The following is a 25,897-nucleotide window of genomic DNA, read 5'->3' as shown; positions in this document are numbered from 1 at the left end:
CTTACAGAACTGCTAGTTCGTCTTCTTTTTTGTCATTTACAGTCTTTCATAGGAGGAAAAGCTATGTGTGTGAGAACATCTCCAGTCCAAAAGGGGGTTGATTTCCCAGTATGCTAACACACTTCATATAAGAGCAATCTTCCACAAGTTGTGCTTTTGGGAACAGCTGAGTTAAATAAAATGTCTTCTCTCACCTTTCTTCTGCAGTTGTGAAGTTCTTGGCATGTTTACCTAACAGTTCTACTGTTTATCGCCTTGGAATTAATTTATACAAATACATTAAAAATCAATCAATCAATCAATCAAACAAACAAAAACAAGAAAAACAACCAAAAAAATCTCCTTTTTATCCTATTAAAAAAGCTCATCTTCTCAATCCAATCAATATCAGCAGCAAATCCATAAAAAGTAACAATATATAAAACATGTCATAGATTTGGCTCCAAGAGTTTAATTAATTTAGTCCATTTGGGAGTAGATGACAAGGCTTTTTCTTCTGAAACCTTCATTGATTCATTTTAAATAGTGCTGACACAAGTAGAAGTAATTCAAATTAATGTCAGATAAAGTTCTACTTTGGGTTGAGATTCCTTAAACGGTTTAGACTATAGTCAGTATTAATCCACCCAAATTTAACACTTGTATAACTATAAACAGAATTGAGAGGTGTTTTAGGGGTAAATAAAGAGGAAGAACTTCTATTCTTTCCTTCCAATTATCTTAATGTTCAGATGATTGTTTGTTAGACCTATTCTCTGTGTAATGATATACAGAAAGCACTTTCCCAAAGATGTTGAACAGGAATCTGTGAAGAGGAGATCAAGACTTACATAAATAGTCTAAATTATTTATTAGAAAATGCTCTGTGCCTGGAATTGATAAGGATAAATCATTTCAGAGAAAATAAGAATCTTACTTCCTTTGATTATGATGATAATTAATAGTTATTTGCATAATTGTATCAAACTGGGTTTATTTGTGTACATACAAAAAATGGTGGTTGCTCAAATTTTAAACCCCTTTTCACAAACATACCAAGTGACATTTGCTTGTTGATACAGAATTATTTCATTCATTTTCTTAAGGATGAATATGAAAAGAACTCCTCAGTTGAAGTTTCAGACAAAGCATTAATAGGTAGAGAAAGACAAACTTTGTTAGTCTGTTTTATAACCCTGCTCCTTACCAGCACCTAACAATCAAAGATAAGCCACCTCAGAAAGATGTTCGTGCCTGAACTGGTAGAATTTAAGTCATTAGTAGCATTGACACTTAACTGAGTACCCACTTAAGCTTTAGAGTAGACCCGCCATTGCGATAAACAGGATAGATCAGTGCTGCCTTGGATCTGCTGCTTTATTGTATATAGACCCAGGAGCACTGCACTTCTGCTGAGCGTGTTTGGGGAGGTCCAACCAACACAGATGTCAACTGCAACAGCATAGATTTAGAAGAGAAATTAACAATATATTATAGTTTACATGATGGTTTCCTAGGAAAAGTACAGTCTCTCAATTATTTGATGTTATTTAAAAGTTTCAAAACACTGGTAGGAGTGATTGAGAGATGCTTGAGCTGGGGGAAAAATTGGACTAGCTGACCTCTCAAGGTCCCTGGAACACTATTTCTGATTCACAAACAGAGAAAAATGAATTCTGCCTGTGGCTTAAAGTGTGAAGAAATTTACATAGGAGGGAGAGGATTTAAAGCTCTGCAGAAGGATTAAAATTTGCTATGAGCACCAGCATAAAAGTGGTACTGTTAAGCAAAAACCTTTATACTGTTAAACAGCACCCTTGTCCTCCAGAGTAATACCATTTACCGATAAGAGAAATGGTCTTTCAGATCAGAGCAAAGGTCACTTTCATGGTGAGTTTGAACGAAGATTTAGACTTGCCTTTGGATTTTCATTTGTTAGTGTACCTACCTGTTTCTCCACTTTCATGGGGATAAATTCTTTACAAGACTATTGCATTAAGAAAGCATGTGATGCTTTCTTAAGGTGATGGCAGCCCAGTGGTCATGCACAGAGCAATAGGAGCTCTCTGAGTTTGAAGTGAGGAAAGCAATCTCAGCTGTGCACCAAGGAGAATAACGCCGGGTAGCACAATCATCCTTCATTACACACTTAAGCCCAAATTTGCAAAGTGGGCAGCAATTCCAGTTGCCTGCATTTCTATCACTTTGGGCTGACCTAGATTTGAAAGAGGAAGGAGGGGGGAGTGAGGAGTGGATATCGAAAGGTTAGAGTAAATCTCCTGGGATCAAACTTTTGCAGTTCCAGTCCAGAGCAATTTTGGATTGAACAACATAAAGATGATGCATTGAAGAACACAGCCACCAGATAATTAAAGCTGCATCCTTATAGCTGGCCTAGGAGTTGGTCTTAAACTGTGGCTTCACCAGTTATGGTACAAAAATAAATCCAATGTCTGTACAAGAACAGATGACCCAACAGATTACCTCACTAAACCACACCAGCATTCAAGGCAACAGCAGAAGTGAAAATAAGTTGGCTACCAATACTCACGTCACCTTTGTCTTCCCAGCTCAAACTAGTTTTTTTCTCATTAACTCATATATAGTCATGTTTACTGGGAAAGCCTTCAACATGACACTGGAGCAAGGCTAAACTGCCTCCATAATAAGATACCTTCCTCCACGAGTCTCTTGTCAGATAAATCATGTTGTAACCAATACAAAGCAGTAAAAGGTGAATCTTTCTTATTGTTTGCTGTAATTCAGAATGCAAAAATGTCCTCAAAGTATGATACAGCTTTAGACTTTCCATAAAAGATCCATAGCATAATTTGAATATTCAAGTACTGGTACACCTCTCTTTCAGCCTTGCTGCAGAGGAAATGTTAGGATCGGGGAACATAGTCAACAATGCCAGCCATCTCACACTCTCTTAAAGGTCTGTAGCAAGTCTTGAGTAATTTACAGAATTCATATAGAGAGTTGTTTAAAACATATATTCTCTATTTCATGGGAAAAAAATATATTTTTTTCATCACAACCCCCCCAAACTTTAAATATGTGTTTTCCCCTTGCCCCAAATCAAGATGTTGCTCATAAGATCTGTGATATTTCCTGTACTAAAATATATATATATATTTTTCTTGCCAGGGTAATCAGTGACTTTATTCCCTTAAAAAAATAATAACGCTTAGCTGGAATATGAATATTCTACATAAAATAGGTACAGTGGTGGTCAGAAAAAAAAAAGAGAGAGAAAAAAAAAAGAAAAAAAAGGAATAGAACTAAGGCTGACCCTTCTTATCCCCTTCTCTAGCTACTGTCAGGATTTGGAAGCTTCACATTCTCCTGTACTTCTTTAAAAGAAAGGATAAAAATAGCCCTAATGAGCAGCTCTGTAACTACAAACAGCAAGAATTTCAGTCAGGAAAGAAATGTCACTGTTAAGCTTTCAGTGGTTGTTATATATAACAGCAATTTAAAAACATATAGTGTAAAAATGATGAAAGCTACCTTGACAGGGGTGCTTTTAAATCTGCAAGATTTATGGAAATATAAAATAAATATTTAGCATGTTGATTTTACATGCAAGAAGGAGTCAAATGCATGCCATTACCAACATGTTTCCTCCCTCCCCCACTTCTGTTTTCAAGGCAGGGAAATGCATCTCACCATTGTACATATTCTGCTATTTCTTTGTGCTTGGAGACACTCATATGGATCATTACTTAAGAATAAATGAATTAAAATCTGGGGTATTAATTGTGTGACATAGAATAGTTCAAATAGAAATGAGAGCTTATTCTCATCACCAGGTACACTGCCTAGTAGGTGACAGTTTCAAATACTAAATAACACTGGAGATGAGGGAACAAATATTCTCTGTGAATAGGTATAGAGTTAATTGAAGGCTGCCCTATTGTTCTACCACTGTAATCCAAAACACACCTGCAAGGGCTTCCTTCCTCTTTTGATTCACATACACAACTGTTTGAGGTGGAGTCGGGGGGGTAAGGGGAGGGGGAGAAGGAAGTAAAATGAAGTGAAGGGAGGGAAGATGAGAATAAGGAAAGAACTTTGTTTTTCTTCCCATCATATGAAAAGAGTTAATCAAAGTAAAGTGTGTGTTGCAATATTGATGGGGGGAGGGGAAACAAGCTTAAGAGATTAAGTGCATAAATGGAATGGAATTTAGCCACATGCCATTACAGTCAGTAATAGAGGTTTTTTTTTTTTTTTTTCCTCCCCCAAACAAATATCACGAATAGAACCAAACAGTAAGGGATAATTTGGGGTGGTAGTTCTGAAGTCCTCTATTCAATGTCAAGAGAATGCATGAACAGTGATGCATGCTATCTGGCTGAGAAAAGGGAATTCTAAAGTAGGCTCCGTTCTTCATGGCCAGACAATTTCTTTTTTGTGTTCTGCCAGAACTCTAATTGTAAAGGCCTTTTCAATCGCACCAATCAGCCATGTCTTTCAAGTTGGCTCCCCCCATTCTATTATTCAGCTGACAAGCAGTTATAAAAAGAGAGATTTTTTTTTCCACATAGGCAGAAGCTATACGAAGATAAGTGACGCCAGCTACATTTAAATTTTAAAACCAGATTCTTTCATAAAATTGTAGGTTGCTGTCATTCACTTCTTATTTTATCAACTAGCAACTGGCAACACTTTCTCCCTTTAAACAATAATGAAAGGAGATAAGCTAGTGAAATACCTCTGAGTAGGAGTACAGACAAAACAGAGTGCCATAGGAAAAGGACAGATTTTAGCCAGCCCAGAATAAAAAGATTGTAGAATATTTCATGCTACATGGAAAAAAAAAAAAAGACCACACAATTTTAGAAAACTAGATATCACATGGTTTTGTGACTGATAAAAAACTTCCACTTCTGAGACTGATATTGCAGTCAAATAATGGCACAGAGCTCACATGTGAAAAAAATGTGGAAGAAAAAACGAGTTGGGTGGAACATGTTTATTTCAGTGGGGTGAAGTCATACATTTTAATGTTACAAAAAGGTAATTTTATGAAGCCAGATCCTTCTCTTATCCTGAGTTATTAAATTACTTATTTGATTTCAGTGGTCTTATTTAAGATAAGCAAAGAGCCAAAAATCAAGCATAAGCTGTCAGTGCAATTTATAACTGTGCGCAATATTCTTCCACTTAGTATACCTGGATTATGGACTGTCCAGAGAGGTCTGCAGGACAGAGCTCCAGGAGGATAAAACAAAAAGGAAGGATAGAGGAGATAATATGTCCTGTTTTCAACCTTCTGAGGTTAGATCAGCTGCTTCATGCAAGCTGTGGATACTTAAAATCATTAGTATGGCCATTCAGCAGACAAGAAATAAAACGTTGGGTTTTATGGATGAATTTAAGGGAGAAGAAAGGAAGATAAATAGGAATGACTGAAGATATTCCATAAATAATAGGTAGCATCATATTACCCAGGATATGGAGAAGGATGAGGTTCTCAGTGACTTCTTCCTCAGTCTTTACTGGCAAGAGTTCGAACCACATTGCCCAAGCCCCAGAACGCAAAGGCAGGGACTGGGAGAATGGTGAACCACCCACTGTGGGAGATCAGGTTTGAGACCAGCTAATGAACCTGAAGGTGTACAAGTCCATGGGTCCTGAAGAGATGTATCCGTGTGTCCTGAGGGAACTGGCAGATGTAGTTGCTAAACCACTATCCATCTTATTTGAGAAGTCATGGCAATCCAGTGAAGTTCCCACTGACTGGAAGAGGGGAAACAATCCCCTTTTTTTTTTAAAAAAAAAAAGGAAAAAAGGAAGAGCCAGGGAACCACAGGCAAGTTAGTATCACCTCAGTGATGAGTAAGATCACGGAGCAGATCCTCCTGGAAACGAGGCTAAGGCACATGAAAAATAAAAATTGATCGGTGACAGCCAACATGGATCACTAAGGGTAGATGACATTTGCTTGACCAGTCTGATGGCCTTCTACAGTGGGGTTACATCATTGGTGGACAGGGGAAGAATAACTGACATCTACCTGGACTTGTGCAAAGCACTTGACATTGTCCCCCATGATATCCTTGTCTCTGAATTGGAGAGGCATGGATTTGACAGATGGACCACTCGGTGGGTAAGGATCTGGCAGTGTAGTAACACTCAGTGAGTAGTGGTCAATGGCTCAATGTCCAAGTGGAGATCAGTAATGAGTGGTGTTCCTCAGGGATCAGTATCGGGACTGGTACCGTTAAACACCTTTGTTGGCAACGTGGCATGTTGGGTTTATGTGGCAAGGGTTTAGTTGCAAGGTGTGGCCTCTGTGAGCAGAGCCCAGCAGCTGCCCGATGTCAGAGCAGAGCCAGCTCCTGCCGGCTCCAAAAGGGACCCGCCACTGCCCAGAGCTGAGCCATGAATGATGTTGGTTGGACTGCTGTGAAAGAAGATTTAAGAAAGGGAAAAAACTACTGCACAACAGCAGCTGGGAAAGTGAGGAGGGAAAAACAGCCCTGCAGACACCTTAGGTCAGTGCAGCAGGAGGGCAGGAGGTCCTCCAGGCACACAGCACAAGTTCCCCTGAGGCCTGTGGAGAGGTCCCTGGTGGAGCAGGCTGTCCCCCTGCAGCCCATGGGTCCCACACGGAGCAGATCTCCACGCTGCAGCCCGTGGAGGAGCCCCCGGTGGAGCAGGTGGATGTGGCCTGGAGGAGGCTGCGGCCCATTGAGAGCCCCCGCAGGAGCAGGCCCCGGGCCGGAGCTGCAGCCCGTGGAGAGGAGCCCACGCAGGATCAGGGGTTCTGGGGGGAGCTGCCGCCCTTGGGGGACCCGTGCTGGAGTAGTTTGCTCCTGGGGCATGGATGGACCCCGTGGTACGGAGCCGTGTGGGAGCAGTTCTTGAAGAGCTGCTGCCTGTGGGCAGCCCCCGCAGGCTCAGTTCAGGAAGGACAGCATCCCGTGGGAGGGACCCGCGTGGAGCAGGGGCAGCAAGTGACTGGGAAGGGGTGACAGAGACAAAGTGTCATGGACTGATTGTGGCCCCCATTCCCTGTTCCCCTGCGCTGCTCAGGGGGAGAACACAGAAGAGGGTGGATGGGGGGAAGATAGTTTTAGTTTCTAACTTCTCTAGCTTGTTAGTAATATGTAACAAATTTCATTAATCTCCCTATACTGAGTCTGTTTTGCCCATGATGATAACTGTTGAGTGATCTCCCTGTCCTTATCTCAACCCTTGAGCCTTTTTCATTATATTTTCTCTCCCTTCCGTTTTGAGGGTAGATAGTGAGAGCAGTTGTGGTGGAGGTTGGCTTCCCAGATGAGAAAAAACACCACACATGGACAGTGGGATTAAGTGCACCCTCAGCCAGTTTGCTGCTGACACCAAGCTGTCTGGTGCGGTCAACACACCAGAGGGAAGGGATGCCATCCAGAGGCACCTGGACAAGCTTGAGAGGTGGGCCTGTGTGAACCTCATGAGGTTACAACAAGGCCAAGTGCAAGGTCCTGAACCTGGGCCACAGCAATTGCAAGCACAAATGCAGGCTGTTTGGAGATTGGACTGAGAACAGCCCTGAGAAGGAGGACCTGGGGGTGTCGGTTGATGAGACACTCCACATAAGCCATCAAAGTGCACTTGCAGCCCAGAAAATCAACTTTATCCGGGGCTGCATCAAAAGAAGTGTGGCCAGCAGGGCAAAGGAGGTGATTCTCCTCTACTCTCCTCTTGTGAGTCCCCACCTGGAGTTCTTTGTTCAGCTTTGGGGTCCCCAGGACAAGAAGGACATTTATGTATTAGAATGAGTCCAGAAGAGGGCCAATATTATAAAAGGCCTGAAACACTTCTGTTCAGACAGGGTGAGGGAATTGTGGTTGTTCAGCCTGGAGAAGAGAAGGCTCTAAGGATACCTTACAGCGGTCTTCCATTACCTAAAAGGGGCCTACAAGAAAGCTGAGGAGGGAGTCTTTGTCAGTGAGTGTAGTGATAGGACAAGGGGGGATGACATTAAACTAAAAGAAGTAGATTTAGATTAGATATTAAGAAGTTCTTTACTATGAGGGTGGTGAGGCACTGGTACAGGTTTCCCAGAGAAGTTGCCCCCATCCCTGGAAGTGTTCAAGGCCAGGCTGGATGGGGCTTTGAGCAACCTGGTCTAGAGGGAGGTGTCCCTGCCCATGGCAGGGGGGTTGGAGTTAAAAGATCTTTAAGGTCCCTTCCAACCCAATCCACTCTGATTCTGTAATTCTATGATTCTGTGCTCAGAGTATGTTGGAAAGTATTTTCAGGAAGAGAGCTAACAAAATATAAGGAAATGCAACTGGTGAACCCACACACAAAATAAGAAATACGTTGAAAGAAGACGAAAGGTCTTCTCCAGTCTGGGAAGAGACCAGAGTTTAAGTAGGTAAGAGGACACACATTCTAGACATTATAGTTACCGGCAAGCCACAATCATCAGAAGACCAGTTGTCATAATATCCAAACCAAAGGAGTAGGAAGGGTTGAGGAATGAAGAGCTGTCATGGAAACCAAAAGTCTGAAAAAAAAAACCACAAAAAACCTTATAACAGAGATCAAGTTGTCAAGGAACAACTAATAGAGATCATAACATAAGCAAAGAATTTCTTTGAACAAATGCTCTCAACACTTTCTTTAGTTTCTTAAAAAATAAAGAAATCAGTGTGTGGGGAAAATCTAACAGTTTTAAGGACCTTAGAGTTTCAGTTTTGCAGACAAATAGTTCAGCAACAACATTCTCCAAACATAATGCAGCAAGCATTTTTAATAAAAGTATGCAGTTACAGATGTATAACATTTCATGAGAGAATAAAAACAAAACTAAAGCAGCCAACCCCCCTAAAAATCCAAATGGATAAAAAGAAAGGTTTACATTCCTGTATTTCCAGAGCTACCTTGCTGAATGATGATACAGCTAAAGAGAAAATAAATGATTCAGCCAAGACTGTAAAGTAGGTCAGCGCAGACTCGAGCATAAGGTTCCTAGTGTGTCCTTCAACCATTAGACATTAATTCTTTGACAAAGCTGTCACTATGCAATTAGACAGAATAGTTTTACTTGTTACTTTTTATTAAAAATTGGTTTCTGGTGTCTTCCTGAAACTCTACTCCTTCATTTTATCCAAGCAGAATATATGTCTATCACTTAAGCTGTTATCAGACTAGACAGAGAAATAGAAAATTGTATTCTATGGGTATGGAACTCAAGTCAGATACATTACAAATTTAGAAAACAGCCAGGCATGATTGATTGACTGGTTATTCATCTGAACCCACTAGGAAATGCAGCATCACTTTATCAGCATGTTCTCATTTCAGGAGTGCTATGGCTGTTGGTTTAAGTGAGCTATTTTTCCTCGAGAGCTCTTCCCCTCCCTCCCCCCCCCCCCAGCAGAATTTTCTACTGAGGCAGAACCCCAGCAGAAATTATCCCACAGGACTCCATGGCTCTATTCTGCTTCTTGGCCTTTCCCAGAGGTCTGCTCATATGATTTGTAGTTAGCTTGGTTCATCATTTTTACATGCATAGGACAATTGTTTCTCTTTAAGTGTCAGTGAGCAGTCCAGGTATCTGACTGGACTCATGGATTTCATTAAGTGGAGAAGTACCTTAAAGTTGGTTCAGCATGCTAGTCTCTCCTATTCCATCAAGACTGGAGACCCAACTGATAGAATGTAAAGTAACAAAGAATATCAGCCCACAAACAGCAAAAAGCTCACAGGTGAGAGGTTGTCTTTTTTCAAGGCTTTTATTTGCTTGTTCATCCCATTCAGAACTGCAGCATCAACTTAATGCCTGCCATGTTCTTTGGAGTTTTCTAAGACTGTAAAGCACCTTTCTTTGCACGTGTAGTTTTAAGTACTAGTGACGGTTTGAAATTCAGCCTGTGCTGCACCACATAATGAAAGATTGTTAACGGGACTGCTGAAATATAAAGGTACTGCAATAGACTGAATCTTGTCAGTGCAAGAATATGCAAGGTACCTTATGCTGACTGACAGATGATGAACACAAAAATCTTTGTGCTTGTGAGTAAAAAGCTACCAAGGAGAGGGAGAAGATTCTGTTACAGAATCTGTTACAGAAAGCTACATCAGAAATCATAATACAGATTTCAAAAGGTGGAAAAGTGCTTAATGAACTCATTTATATTTCATTAAAATTAAGCTTTCATTTCTCTAACTGCTGTTTCTAGAGCCATCTTGCTAACAAACATGCAACAAGGAAGCGAGGTAAGACATAGCACTGTCACATTTTCTGAGACTCTTGTCCTACCCCATCCTATACCTCATCTTGTGAATGGCTAGTAAGAAAGGCGCTAGGGGAGGATTCTCATTTCTGTGTCTGAACCTCTCATAGCAGCTTTAGAGCCAGATTGGAGCCAGCAGAGCCAAGTGACCACACAACAGAGCTACAGATGCACATGGTACCTCCCTGTTAATAAACTCATACCTCATCTGAGAGACTTCCTTCATGGCTTTGGAAGCATGCCTATAACAACTCCCAGACCAGCACTTCCCAGAAGATTTTTGATTTGTTAGTGGTGAAAGAAGAAATTCATAGGAGTGGATGGGAGAACACACCCGACAAGTTTTAACTGCAATGCTGTCAGACTGAAAAAAAAGGAAGGAAGGTATGTTATAGATGGGAAAGGACCAGAAAGCTTGAAAGAATGATACAAGCCATCCATCAATAGAAGATATGCAATAAGCCATTCACAGGAGAAGTGATCAGTGTAATTTGTTTTGTTTGAATGATTTGAAATATTTCCCCAGATACATTTAATCATGTAGATATTTTTGCTATCCATAAAAACATTCAATTCTTTCTGGAATCCTGACTATGCCCTGCCACTGGCTGCAGCAATGTCTTCCACAAGGAAAACATAACCTGTGAAAATATTTCTGGTAACCAGTTGTGAATGCCATTGGGTAACCTCCATTTATATTTTGGGAAAAAAAAAAAAAAAAAAAAAGAAAAAAAAAGAGGTGAGTAAAAGGTCAAGATCTGCCTTTTTACACTTACTTTGTATATATTATAGTGTTTCCTCATCCATTAACTTTGACAGATTTTTAAAGCTCTTTCTTGACAGGCAAATCAGTATTTTCATGCAATCTCAACCAAATTAGATTCACATGACAGCCTTTTTAATGCTGACTAACAAGCATACTAACCATGCTAATGCATTTCAAGCAAGTGCATGTGACTATTTTGTAGTCCAGAAGCATTAAGACAGGGCCACAGATAGCATTATTTGCTATGTCCTGGGCCCATTTTCTTCTTCACAGCCTATAAATACTGTGCTTGTCAAACCCTGGCAGTGTGGTAGCATGGTATCTGGATTTCTCTACAACGAGCAATTGAATGTCATTTGAAAGTGGTGTATTTTAATTACCATGATTCTAGACACCACCAGGCATCTTAAAACTGCACAAAGTAGTTGTGACCAAATTGTATTTGGTCAGTATTCAGGAAAAAAAAATTAAGCTTTGCAGGAAAATTGCACTCTATCTAAAAAAAAAAATAGCAAAATGTTAAATTTGTCACAAATACTCACTGACATTTCTGTCATGTCTATATTTTTTTATTTTCTATTTTTTCCAAATTTGTTCTTGCTGGTTATGCTTGTTTTTAAGGTTAATGTAACTATATTTGACTACACACAATTACAAAAATTGTTGATAAACATGGAAAGAGATCCAATGGCAGCCTTTCCCATTAAGGTCATTTCTGCAAAGTTAAGCCAATCCTATGAACTTTTGAAAATCCCCACCTCAGAGGGGCACAGGGCATGTTTTAATGAGTATCCACAGTAATAACAGTATCTGGTTAATGCAAACAAATAATGTTTAACAAAACAATTACATCAGACATGAAAAACAGCTGTGGCAGAAAATACTCTGTGGTTACTTGTGCAATAAGGAAGGTTTAAGATGTTTTAGGGACAAAATGTTCACTAAGTCTGTTATTTCTTCCCTTTTCTGTAGGATGACTTGAATACTGTAAATATACAATTTCACAATAGAATCTGGTATATTTCTAGTTTTGGATGGCATTTAAAAAAAAAGTTAACGTACTGTATCAGATTGAATTTGGTAATACAGTACTGCCTGTTTGTGCATGTACGTGCATAAGGATATGTATGTATGAGCAGTGTATGCTATGGTTATGAAAGTTTTCTGTTGATCTATTTTCTTTCAGTAAAATCCTAAGCTAAACATATGGACACATATAAGCACTATGAAAAGAAAACTTTCACAGCAATACGAATTTATGCCAAAACTCACTGAAGGTAGTGAAGGGGCTGTTTGGAAGCACTGTATCCCAAGGCAGAGCAACCTTCACAGAAAACTCAGCACCAGGATTCATTGGGTAACCAGGCCTGCATACTGCAAGCGCCCCCAGTAAAATTAGGGCTTAACTTCTAACATTGGAGCACTACACGTGAATTCTTTAAGCAGTGAGTGCCAACAGGTCATCTTCCCACCATTTCAGTCTGAACCAAATGGAAAAAAGTACACACCCAACCCCAAGGAAGCCACCGGTAACTGCACAGCTTTTGAATAAGTGTTTTTATTTTTAAGGCATGTTGATATATGCTGAGAGCTGCTTTGGTAACCAGATTTTAATTTGTGAAAACTTTGAAGTTAGACAAGTTTTTATTGGGAGGTGGATGACGGAGAGGGGAGAAGATATCCGTCAAGTTAAATATCACATTCCTCCACCATTAAATTGAGGAAATAACTGCAAATCCTTTCATATGAAAGGGAGAAATAGAGTAGAAGCATCCAACGTCTTTTAGCTGTCTTCTCAACAGTAGTAATAACCTTGATTGTATTGATTATACTTCTAAGGTGACTGCCTCAAATACCTTTATCTCTTGACCATCTGAGTTATTTCTACATCATGTAAAATCATACAATAATATGCCATGTAGCCAGGATGATGTTATATCAAAGGACTATAAAAAACGTGAAAAAGTTTTTAAAAATGAAAGGCATTTCCTGCTCAAATATATATGGTATTTGACTTAGTAAGGAGTTTTCTTTCAGAAAGGTTTTAAAACAAATGCAGTTTCCATTAAAGTGAGTTGATATTCCAAGTGCAGGAAAAAAAGCCTCAATTTAGCTGAAATAAAGTTTTGATTTGTTGAACTGAACTGATGTGTGTTGGTCTTCAGATTCTAGCAATTTATGGTGAAAAGACACTCTATGGAAGCTGCTGTTTGGATGCCCCATATCCATGGACTCTCATGCAGATTTATCCTGGCTGATCTGTGTTTCCTGTGATACTCCACATGATTGTTCTACCAGAGCCCATCAGGAAACAGTAATATTTCCCATGGATCTGTTTTCACCGAGATTTTCCCACTGTCTCACTGCAAGCCTTTTTCTGTGCCCCAAGCTAGGAAAACTCTTGACTACGTAATTTTTATTCTACCATAAACAAATCCATCCTTTTTTTCCCATTTTCTGTAAATAAGAACAAGTGCCCATCTTCCCAGTATGCATTAGCTTACCTTTCTTCTTGATATTCAAATTTAAAGTTTCTCTGTATTCCCTATTTGAGTTTGTTATCTCTCCAGAGAGTCAACCAAATCACCAAGAGAAGAGCAGAGGTAGTGTTACGGGTCTCACAGACTTTGATGAGCCTCAGCTTTACATTCAAGTTCTTCTATGACCATAGCAAAAATCATACTGTCCCAGCAATGTATGTTGGCTCCTAATGATCAAGATAGCCAAGGAATGGGCCTAGAAAAGGATTTTAACATCAAGAATTCTCATTACAGCATCTTTTGAAGACACCCTATGAACTGCCATTTATTCATTTATTTTACATTAGGGAGGGGGCAGAAACAGAATGAAAACACAGGTCTCACATACCATAATGTATGTAAGTCATTATCTTAAAATTATTTTAGCTGCAGTGAAGGAACAAAACATTCATGGCATCCTCCTCACACTGTGGTAGTAATATGGGGCAATATGAAAGGCTCATTCCTTCCTTCCCTGGACAAGTTGTACTTTGCCTGGCAATACAAATGCAAAGGGAAGTCTGTTCTTGAATTACAAAATTAGAAATATAGTAATTTAATCAAGCATCTTATTCAGGAAGAATGCTTCAATAACCAAAACAATCCTGGAAGTGAAGGTTTTGAAGATATTTTGCAGAGCATCTACCGTGACTGGTAGGGATTCAGAAAACTGCTGTTGCATTCAGTTAAGTGCTGCTCCTTTTAGTTTTCCACCTCACTCATAGTGTGCAATAGTACTCTATGTCAGTACTGTAGTGATGAAGGTATGTGAAACAGAATATAACATATAGCATATAGAATGGCTTGGGTTGGAAGGGACCTTAAAGACCACTTAGTTCCAACACCCCTGCCAGGATGTCCACCCACTAGATCAAGTTGCCTAGGGCAACCTGTCCTTGGACACCTCTAGAGATGGGACATCCACAGCTTCTTTGGGCAACCTGTTCCAGGGCCTCACCACCCTCTGAGTGAAGAATTTCCTCCAAACATCTAATCTAAATCTCCCCTCTTTTAGTTTAAAACCATTCCCCCTTGTCCTGTCATTATTTGACTGAGAAAAAAGTTGTTCTCAGTCTCTTTTTTAAACCCCCTTTAATCAATACTTAAGTATTGAAAAGCTGCAATGAGGTCACCCTGAAGCCTTCTCTTCTTCAGGCTGAACAGTCCCAGCTCTCTTAGCCTTTCTTCATAGAAGAACAAATGCAGAGAAGTTAGAAGGAGAAGCAGCTTGTCTTGGAATCCTTTAGTAAATGAGATGCAAAAAAGGAAACAATTAAAATAAATAAATAAAATCCTCGACCTGCACTTTGAATAATGTATATACAGTTAAGCAGTTTGTCCTCAGTTCCTCTCCAAGTCTCCTTAGCACACTACACAATTTACATTTCAATTCTTTAACCCAAGTAGTGGGAGAAATATATATCTCTATATATACACACATATGTATTAGTACATCACAGGATGCAGTGTATCTGTATTTTAAATGAGACGATGGAAGCTGTATTTGAAATGATTATTAGCATGTACAGGGTTGCACAGCCCTGTATGCAATAGTCTTCCCATTCACTTGAAGAGTGAAATTAGGATTAGCTCAAGGTCTGGTGTAAATATTGAGGCTTCTAGTCTAAATAAATTTATCTAGGCAAATACTGACGAATGGGCTAAGAAGAAAGAACAGCTGACAGAGTTATGGACAAAAAGAGAATAACTTCGTATTTTCTGTGGCTAAGGAAAAATTATCATGCCACACAAGGTAAAAGAGGATATGTATACACTATAACTCCTTGAGGGATAACCTTTTTAAGATCAGTTGTGGAGAAAATAGGGGGAAAAAGGTCATTCTTCATAGGAATTAAAAACAAACAAACAAACACCTTACTGTGGTTCTCCAAATTGTTTTAATTTATAATGGGTTCATGCCCTATACATTTTTTTAGAACAGTATTTGGGATAAGTCTAACAAAAGCAGTGTCTGACTTACAGGAGCTTAGTACCCACTTCTGTAAAGCATCATATTACTAAAGCTAATTGGAAAGTTCATTTTATCAAAGAAAAATAAGTTCTGTTTAATCAAAGTATAATTTAAAGCTTTTACAAAATAAAAACCTCACTATTCCTTTTTAAATCTCTCTCAAAGTTTCCTTCTTCTTCAATATTTTTTTTACCAGATATTAAAAACTTCAATTTGATCTTGAACAAAGTTTCTTTTCTTTTTTTTTTTTTTTAAAAAAAGACATTTCTCAAAAGTTTCTGTGCAGATGCAAATATGCCTTCTTCTTTAAAATGGCACTGCAAGTAATTTAATTCTATTGTTCAGATTATGGATGACTAAAAACCAATAATAAGCAATACAACAAAATACTCAGTAACTTCCATATTTCATTTCACAGATAAACTGTCAATGCATGTTTGATAAGCACAAGAAAAGTTTAAAATACACTAATGCTGTGTATCTAGAGAACTGTCAAAAAGCACCTTGCAAAGATTCACATTACCAAAGTTCTTCCAAATTTGCATATTTTGCTCAAAATAATGAAGTGTTAAGATAAAATGACTGCTAAGTTTTGTTTAAAATTAATGGATTTTTAGACGCATGCTAGGATATTATTTGTTAGGACTTCACAGTTATCTGATCTTGCTCCCATTCATGTTTAAGCATCTCGGACAAACCAGCAGAATGGCAATACAGAAATAGCTGGATGGTGGGTATCAGTCTTCCTCAACGAGATAGAATGAGGAGTTAAATTCTGTATATACAGGAGAGGCTCAGAGATGAAAAAGAATGGAAATATGACCTTACCTTTGTCATTATGATGTGAGGATCTTAAATATAATCATTTCAAATGGAAAAAGGAAGATAGTTTAATTTGAATCTTTAAGCTTTAACTTGTCCTCTTTTTTTTTGTATGTAAGACAAGAAGAAAACCCCTTTGCTCCCAAAAAACGTTAAGTCAGCATAAATTCATTGGTGTTTCAAAATAAGTTTCTCTCAGGCTTTGTCTAGGAAAAAAAAAAAATAAAAGGATTTTAGGATTTTCCTAAGACATCACTTGAGTGAAGAACTGAGTTAGCTCTCTTGGTGCTAAAAGAAGCTCCTAGCTCTTACTTGTGAATTGAAGACAAATCCCAGCTGAAGGGTATGAAAGTATACCCTTGCAAGTCTCTTGTGTCTAATGTATTTCTCACCAAGAATCTTTTTCCTTCTTTGCTATTCTCCAGGAAAATATGAGAAAAGAGAAAACAAAAGAGAAAAACAAAAACTAATTCCATTATTCCTTCATCTGGGCTGGGGCAATCCCAAGCACAAATGCTGAGAATGAATTAAGAACAGCCCTGAGGAGAAGGACTTGGGGTAGCTGGTGGATGAGAAGCTCAGCATGAGCTGACAAAATGTATTTGCAGCCCAGAAGGCCAACCATATCCTGGGCTGCATCAAAAGCAGTGTGGCCAGCAGGGTGAGGGAGGGGATTCTCCCCCTATGATTCTATTTTCTTCCAGTGAGGTCCACACATGCAGATCCTAGTAGAGGGGACCAAGATGTATTTAAGTATACCAAATATAACCTGATTTTCTTGTACTTCACACTGACTTAGTTAAAATGTTCATTTATAGCTGCAGCATACTTCTTGTTAATGTAACAAACACTCTGTTTCCATTTTTGTTCAGACATGAGGCATATTGTTGATCTCTACCTGGACAATGAGCCACTGACCTCAGTTCTTTGAGTATGACCAACCAGCCAATTCCTTAACCACTGAGTGGTCCATCCATCAAATGTATGTCTTTCCAATTTAGAGACTAGGATCTAATAGGGGACACCATCAAATGCTTTCAACAAATCCAGGTCAACGTGGTTTAACTCAGATGGGCAGCCAACCTCCACCACAACCACTATCTCACTCCCCATCCTCAACAGGAAAGGGGGAGAAAATATAAAGAAAATGGCTCAACGGTTGAGATAAGGATAGGGAGATCACTCAACAGTTATCGTCATGAGCAAAACAGACTCAGCACAGGAAGATTAATGTAATTTGTTACACGTTGCTAACAAGCTAGGGAAGTTAGAAACTAAAAACAAAAACACACCAAAAACACCTTCCCCCGTGATCCTCTTCTACATCCTACCCCTGAACAGCACAGGGCAACAGGGAATGGGGGCTGTGGTCAGTCCCTGAGACTTCGTCTCCGCTGCTCCTTCACGGTCACTCTCTGCCCCTGCTCCACGCGGGGTCCCTCCCACGGGATGCCGTCCTTCCCGAACTGAGGGGGCTGTCCACAGGCAGCAGCTTTTCAAGAACTGCTCCCACACGGCTCCGTACCACGGGGTCCGTCCATCCCCCAGGAGCAAACTGCTCCAGCACGGGTCCCCCACGGGCGGCAGCTCCCCCCAGACCCCCTGCTCCTGCGGGGGCTCCTCTCCACGGGCTGCAGCTCCGGCCCGGGGCCTGCTCCTGCGGGGGCTCTCCATGGGCCGCAGCCTCCTCCAGGCCACAGCCACCTGCTCCACCGGGGGCTCCTCCACGGGCTGCAGCGTGGAGATCTGCTCCGTGTGGGACCCATGGGCTGCAGGGGGACAGCCTGCTCCACCAGGGACCTCTCCACAGGCCGCAGGGGAACTGCTGCTGCGTGCCTGGAGCACCTCCTGCCCTCCTGCTGCACTGACCTAAGGTGTCTGCAGGGCTGTTTTTCCCTCCTCACTTTCCCAGCTGCTGTTGTGCCGCAGTTTTTGTTTTGTTTTTCCCTGTTTTCTCAAATCTGCTCTCACAGTGGCACAAACAACATCTCTCATTGACTTGGCTCTGACCAGCTGCAGGTCCCTTTTGGAGCTGTTTGAAACATGCTTTATCTAACATGGGGCAGCTGCTGGACTCTTCTCACAGAGGCCACCCCTGCAGCTCCCCAGTACCAAAACCTTGCCACATAAACCCAATACAGCAGAAGATGTCAGTTTCTCTTCCCCTGTCCACCAATGCTGTAACTGTTGTAGAAAGCCACCAGCTTTGTCAGGCATGATCTGCCTTCAGTGAAGCCATGTTGGCTATCCTCAGTCACATCCTTATTTTCCACATGCCTTCGCATAGTTTTCAGGAAGATCTGCTCCATGATCTTGCCAGGCATAGAGGTGAGACTGACTGACCTGTAAATATTTCTAGTGTTAATGTCCTTTTGTTGAGGTTTAACACCAGTAGTTAACTAGGCATCACACTGCTGCTCTCACCCTCCTCCTCAGTGAGAGTAGATAATAAAATGGAAGAAAAATTTGAGGGTGGGAAAAAATTATGGGTTTAAGATAGAAGCAGGTTAATGAAAGAGTGATCAAGAAAAGCAAGCTTCTCGTCTCTACTTCCCACTAGCAAGCTTGCTAAGTCCAGCCACTTGCTAAGAAGCAGAGCCTCAATACACATAATGGTTGCTTTGGAAGACAAACACCTTCATATTAACATCTTTCTCCTCCCCCTTTCCCCCCCAGCTTTTATTGCTGAGCATGATGCCCTATGGTGTGGAATATCCCTTTGGTCAGTATAGGTCGGCTGTCCTCTCACCACCTCTTGCCCACTCCTAGCCTTTTTTTTTCGGGTAGAGAGGGAAGGTTGGAAATTGGAGAGAGAGCCCTGATGCTGTGCCATCACTGCTCAGCAACAGCCAAAACATTGGTGCAGTATTAACACTACTCTAGCTAGGAGCGCGAAGTGCAACATGGTATGTGCTGCTGTAGGGAAAGTTAACTTCATCACAGCCAGACCCTGTACATCTTCAAGGCCAGGCTGGGTGGAGCCTTGGCCAACCTGATCTAGTGGGTGGCATCCCTGCCTATGGCAGGGGGGTTGGAGTTAGCTGATCTTTAAGGTCCCTTCCAACCTGAGCTATTCTATGATCTTTTTATCCCAGACAGTGGAGTATTCCCACAATTTCTATTGGACCCTTTTGAAACTAGATGGAAGTTCATAATCCTCCTCAGATGATGGCATAATGCCATTGTGTTCGCAGCTTCCCCATTACCAGGAAATTTCTTCAGGGAGATGGCTGCTCAGAACTTGTGCCATGTCAATGCTAGCATGCTAAATCCATCCACTTTGTTCAAAGGACGAGTATTTAAAACAAGCTGCATTTACCCTGTTGGCTATCATCACAACCTTCTTTATTAATTAGTTTTTCCAACAGAACTTTTTTTCTTGTTCAGATTAAAAAGGTGCCGTTTTAAAAGCAACAAACCCTGTTAAGCTATGATGCTCTTCAGCATCTCCTGGTAATTCTCATGATTTTCCTGCTTGTGTCTACAGCAATGCTGTAAAGAATATAAGCAAAAGCAGGGTGTTCAGATAAAGTCAGATTTACCTGGTGTAAACTGAAAACAAAAATTCAGAGCTCAGTATACTCCAGGTGAAATAAGGATGATTTCTTTCCTAAATTCCATGAGTACTACACAGAGGACAAGTACTCTATTGGTTAAATACATGTAGTGCAAGAAATACTAAACTAGTATTTAATATAAACTAGTAAACCTGGTCAAAAGTAAATCAGGTGCAGATAGCCCAAAACAAGGAAAAATGAATTAGACAACTCTGCAAAACATTTTGAAAAGTTACAGGCCAGGACAAACCAACAGCAGAGTAAACCACAATACGGGTTTACAAAGAACTGACCTGATAGTTTTCTAATAGGCACCAGCATAAGGAAAGCTTGTCACCCTTGTGCCTTGTGCTAGCACTGGAAACCCTCTGATAATTTGCAAAGCAATTCAACTCACTTACCTGGCACAGAACTCTTTTTAAGGGGTGAAAATGGGGGCAAGGGAGAATCACCTTTCTGAGTTTAATGAACTGAGTCAGATGGACTTTCAGACAGGTGTATCAGAGCTGAAGTAAGCAACAAGAACTTGCAACTGCAAAAGGAAAGCAAGGCAGGACGACACTAGTCTATAGCCACAAACTTGAGATAACTGATTTCATAGGGGGAAAAAAAAAAAAGCAGAATAGATCTAATCTTGCTGAGTTTCAATAAAACACTTGATATGCAAAATAAGTTCAAAGGAAAAACGGCACCAGAGCTACCAGGCAGATAACAAAAAGGCAAGTGAGAATACAGCAAGCATTGCAATTTAGCTGGCTGGGCTGGTTTCAAAAACAAAAAACATAGGTGAAAGGAGTATCTTTTCATCACTGCATGTGATGCACTGCAGCTCTTCAGGCTGTTCTTATAATGGTGGTTGTTACTTTGCTTCAAGCATGTCTCCAGGTAACAAAGGAGGAGCTGCTCATAAATACAACTAGCAAACCAGGAAGATGTTCAGCATTTCTCTTGGCCAGGACAATGTTTCTACAGCTGGTCCAGGAGATAGGGGAAAAAAGGAAGTGGTCTGGGAGTCCCTGAGAGTGCCTATTTCTTTTCAAATGTATATGCTAAAAAAAAGGCCTGGACTAGCTAGCTAGCTTTTTGTTTGTTTGTTTGTTTCTTTTACAGTGTTGTAAAATGTCTATGCATATCTCTGAAATACCTAGATAAACCAAGTTGAACCTTTTACCTCAAGAAAACTCAGCCTCAGGTTTGGAGTACACTATTGTATCTGTTCTATTGATTTATTGATTTATTTTTAATTTAATATACATGCTTATTTTGCAACATGTGATGTTTAATGCATACAATAATGAAAGTTTCTGAACAGAGGGTAGGAAAAGTCAAAAAAAAAGTCAGTGAGACTGAGACCTTTCTCCAAGAAAATTGAATAGTATAACCAGGTTTCATAATAGCAAGCCAACTATGACTGTGAGCAAAGTTTTTCCGTAACATTATATTTGTTAGCTCATATGGTTCCTGACTGCAGAGAGGAATCCCCTTCTCAGATGATCATCCAGGACTAGAAAGAGATATCAGTGAGACTTTTTACATTTGCTCTGTTGATGTTGTACTTGGCACCAGTAACATCACTTCAAAGCAAAGTTCATTTCCTCCTGAGAGCACAAACACATGCCCCACCATAAGTTCAAATGCATTTCAGCCAGTGCTCCTCAGGACATGGAGACCAAGGCTTTAGGGAGGCCCTTTGCCTTTGTTTAGAAGACACTGTCATAGCAAACACGTGCATCCAGAGATTCTTCTCTTGAAGAACTATGAATCTCTAGGTACAGTTCAAGAGCTGAGAAGCAACCCAGTAGGTTGGAAGTGACACTGCGCAGTGGATAAAAGAATCAGAATAAAGTGCTCAGTAATGTTCACACCGTAGTACAATACAGAACAACTGGTTAAAGATTCCAAATAATTTTGTTTCAAAATAGGTAGCGTATGAAAGCTGCACTGAACTTCAGGGCAAACTAACCACATTAGTGAACACATCAGTGAAGCCTATACTGTCTATGTACCTTACGTTATGAACATAACTGTATCTCCTTTTCAAGAAGAGACCTGAAGCCAGCTGAAAAACATGGAGAAACATGAAAACATAGAGATAAACATCAAGGTGATATATGATTACCTGGTGTAAAGGCTAGATCTTTAACTAGAGTTGAGTCAGCCAAGCTCTAGTAGACTAGCCTAAAGAATTTAGCCTTCTGGCTCCCAAAATAAAAGATTGCAATATGAAGCCACAGTGTTGTCATAGGCCTGGAAAAAAATATGAAAGAAATCTGTTGTTGGACTTGGGCCACAGAGTATTATCGTAAGCCCAGCAGCACTGTTGGCAAGAAGGTCTAAGGCCTGGAAAGAAGGACCAGCCGGAGAAATATTTAAAAGCCTGTCTACTCACCACACAAAGACTTCATGTTACTATGAACTGATCTCAAACAAACTACAATGTTTAAGCTGCAAATTGCATTGGATCAAGCTGCTCTGCATGCTGGTACAAAAGTAAAACTAGACTTGGAATGCTGACCCAACACATTTTCACAGACTTAAATATTTTAGGTTGTAATAAGGTAGAAGCTTCAGTTACAGATCTTTTAGTTAAAGATTTTTCTCATCAATACTTCAGGTGCCAGCGCTAACATAGACTGCTCCATGTTCAGCCAGCATGCTACAGGATTTTATACCAAGTTAATTTCTATTTGCTTCCAAAGTAAACCAAGAACTCAGATTAAAAAAAAAAAAATCAGAACTTGCAATTGTTGAATAGGATTAAAAAAGATCTTAGTCATGACTAACAGTGTTTTCCAAGTTATTTCTGGGTTCAGGCTTCAGTCCTGACTTTCAGTCAGGAAAAAGAGTTGTCATGCAGAGTAGTGTAATTTGGATAAGTTCCTTGTACAATCCTGTTCAAGGAGATTGCACATTTTCGTAGGTGAAGGTTTGTCTTTAAATGCAATAAAAATCTTTAACTAGACAAGTATCATACATATTCAGAAGCCTCAGTTTGAACATTACATGTAATTGACGTTGCAGAAATCTGTTTCCACTGGCATGACATCAGAGATTGTCAGGTTGGGAAATCAAGGGGATGAGCTTCATAGTTGCCAACTTGTACTGTTCAACTATATTGAAAATTTGTCTTAACAAATCCCAGTAACACCACCCCTTCTCCAATCCCATCATAATCTCTAGGAAGAGAAAGAAAGACTGCTGGCTCACATCTGCCTACTATCTAAGAACAGGCAGCTATTGCCTATGCTTTTTTCATTGTTTATAAACCTGTTTCTTGCATTCTTCTTCAGAGGCATCAGCTAGGGCACAAGATCACGGGAACAGGCATACTGCCAGTTGAAATAATTGTATGATCTCCAACCCTCTTCCACCAAGGGGAGAAAATTATGGGAACTTAGAGGTTCTTCTTTAAGAAGAACTTCAGCTTTGTGATACTCCTCCTCAGTGTTTTATATATTTCTGATGAAGGCAGCAACAGAGCAGTTCCATTAAACTAGTGAAACCTCAGAGAAGCTGAGCAGAGCTGGCTCTCATTTTCTGTAGTTTCCATGAGGAGCTTGTGATATCAAGACTGAGGTTGAAGATGCACGTACCAAACACAAAACACTGCATGTCAAAACCAAACTCTACCACTGTGTCTCATACCCTGTTATCTGGGCTCCACAGTCCACAAGTATAACCAGTTCAACTAGAAATAAAGGCTTTTGTTCCACTGTTAAACAATATCTGCAGAAATGACATAAGTGTTTAGGATCTGACACCCTGCTCCCCAGCTCACTTCCACAAGGAGCCTAACCACAGCCTTCTCTTCATTTCTGTCTCCCACCAACACCTTGGCTCTGCATTCTTCCCATCCCAGTCTACTAACTCATCTGTCCCTTTTCCCTGCTTGACCCAGCTCTGCCCAGTCCCTCACTGAAGTGCAAAGAACTGGACAGTATTCTCTAACCCACCTGCTGCCCAGGGAAGAAGGGGGCAGGCAGAAGTGTGCCCCTATCACAGTGAGGAACAGGGTGCCTCAGGGGAGACGCTCTACTACCCTCTGAGATCTACCCCTCCAAAGGGCTAGGAGAAAAAGGCATGTAAGTTAGTTTAACTGAGGGATATGGGAGATCAGGCATAGATTTAAATATATATATTTTTTCTAATATATATATATTTTTCTCTCTCTATATATATATATTTTAGAAAGCATTGGTTTACTGCATAGCAGAAGCCAGATGTTATCACTTCTTACATCAACATCCATGTAGCCATCCTATAAATTCTCAAAATTTAAACAGTATTCCTCATACTACAGACATGGCTTACATACAAAAAGCATTGCAAATCAGTGTTTTAGAGCGAGTTCTTTCTGCAGAATTCAGCTAATACTGCCTGACCAGAAACAGTAGGAGGACAGAAAGTGTTCAAACCAGAAAACATTCAGCAGATGCCTGTTTGCAGTTTCTGCAATGAAATTCCAGGTCCACAGTAGGTATTCACTTACAGTGGCTTGAACTCTCAATTCCAAAATGAGCAGAAGAGGACTTAGTCACTTTGCCTTGCAGCCTGATCATGCAGTCACACTCACAGCACCAGGTTACTAAGCAGGATGAACAAGATCAGGCAAATAATTTATTGGAGACCATTTCAGCCACTGAGCTGAGACACAAGTAAGTAACCCTTGAAAATAACAATGATTTTTCTATACATCAAGTACAACTGATGAAAGAAGCCCAGCTACATTTAAGTTTGTGTTAAGTAAAGTACTCTCTATATAATTATAGAATACTTTCTTGTAGCTGTCATATTACTCAAAAGTGCTTCTTTTAAGCATCTCCAAATCACTCAGGACAAATAGAAGGTTTTCTTGAAAGCTGCCAGAAGTCAGACTTTGTCTTTTACGTTACCTTAAAATGAATCTTTTAACATGAAAAACTATAAGGTACAGTTCCATAGGTTACATAATAAGGATTCAAAGCTACCTACAGTAATTCCTGCACCTACAACATCATGCAGCTAAGCTTAGATGCAGCACAGCAGCATGAGACACAAGCATCACCAAGTAGGAGCACCAGACTTGAAAAATTCCTTGTTCAAGTGTTTACAAACATAGGAGGAAAAAAAAATAATTAAAAAATTTAAAAAAATCTCCACAGACACAAAACCTGCTACTCCTTCTATCACAGAGTTAGGCATATCTCCAGTCCCAGACTACCATTGCTACTTTATCTAATAACCATTTGGATTGGCTGAATTTTCACAAAATCAACCAAAACCTCCAGGCAATCTGAAAGGAATAAGCCAAAACCTGAATGTACACTTGTACCCAACTGTAAGTAAGAATCAACTCAAAGGAGAATAGACACCATTCTTAGCTCCAGAGGCAACACCTTTGCTAAATCTAAAGATTTAGATCTAAAATCTTCCCTCACTTCCCACCATCTTAATATGATGTCAGCTGTTATTTAAGTCTTTCACCTGGGTCTTATCTCTGACAACTGATTCTTCACACCTGCATGCTGTTTCCCATGTTATTAAGAGGCTACCATTGACTACTTACTCAACAAGGGTAAAAGCATCAGAATGGGGCCAAAAGCAAACACGGAGTAACTGAGTACTTACTGCTCATCTTATTTACTAGTGCTTATTGTAATGATTTCTGTTACATATTCATGAGAAATTAGGAAGCAATAGCACACACAATTGTATACAACCAGTACATAAAGATGCCAAATGAAAACTTCTTTACTGAAGGAGAAAAAAAAAAAAAGGAAAGAAAGAAAGAAACAGCAACAAAGACATCTGAAAAATCTTTGTCCTGGTTGGCACGCTATCAGTGCCAAATTTCAAAGCATAAAGAATTGCTTAAATTCCCAGCTGTTATAGCAGAAAAGCGTATGAGACAAGCAGAAGATTAATAAAAGTTAGAATAAAAGAACATAAAAGAGAAAATGCAAAGTCAGAATGTGGTATGTGCCAATAAGAACAGAATTAGAGTAATAATTTGGATAGGTTATAGGCCAGAGATAAAAGCCCGATAAATTCCCAGAAAA

The 25,897-nt window shown here is 40.1% G+C and overlaps 1 long non-coding RNA gene across 1 annotated transcript; it reads right to left on the bottom strand.

Annotated features, from left to right (window-relative positions):
• Positions 1 to 7,821: 7,821 nt before the first annotated feature.
• On the bottom strand, positions 7,822 to 25,269 carry LOC310893369. Its single transcript, XR_014578941.1, has 8 exons — positions 25,176 to 25,269; positions 24,349 to 24,444; positions 16,309 to 16,508; positions 14,642 to 14,749; positions 13,858 to 14,003; positions 13,494 to 13,725; positions 10,427 to 10,587; positions 7,822 to 8,491 (listed from the first exon to the last, which is right to left on the bottom strand). It is a non-coding gene; the product is annotated as an uncharacterized lncRNA (long non-coding RNA).
• Positions 25,270 to 25,897: the final 628 nt, after the last annotated feature.

Source organism: Anser anser, assembly GCF_964211835.1.
Source record: "Anser anser genome assembly, chromosome: 2".
In the NCBI taxonomy this organism is placed as follows: domain Eukaryota; kingdom Metazoa; phylum Chordata; class Aves; order Anseriformes; family Anatidae; genus Anser; species Anser anser.
The sequence above is the reverse complement of the archived record's forward strand: the minus strand, read 5'-3'. Positions and strand labels throughout refer to the sequence as shown.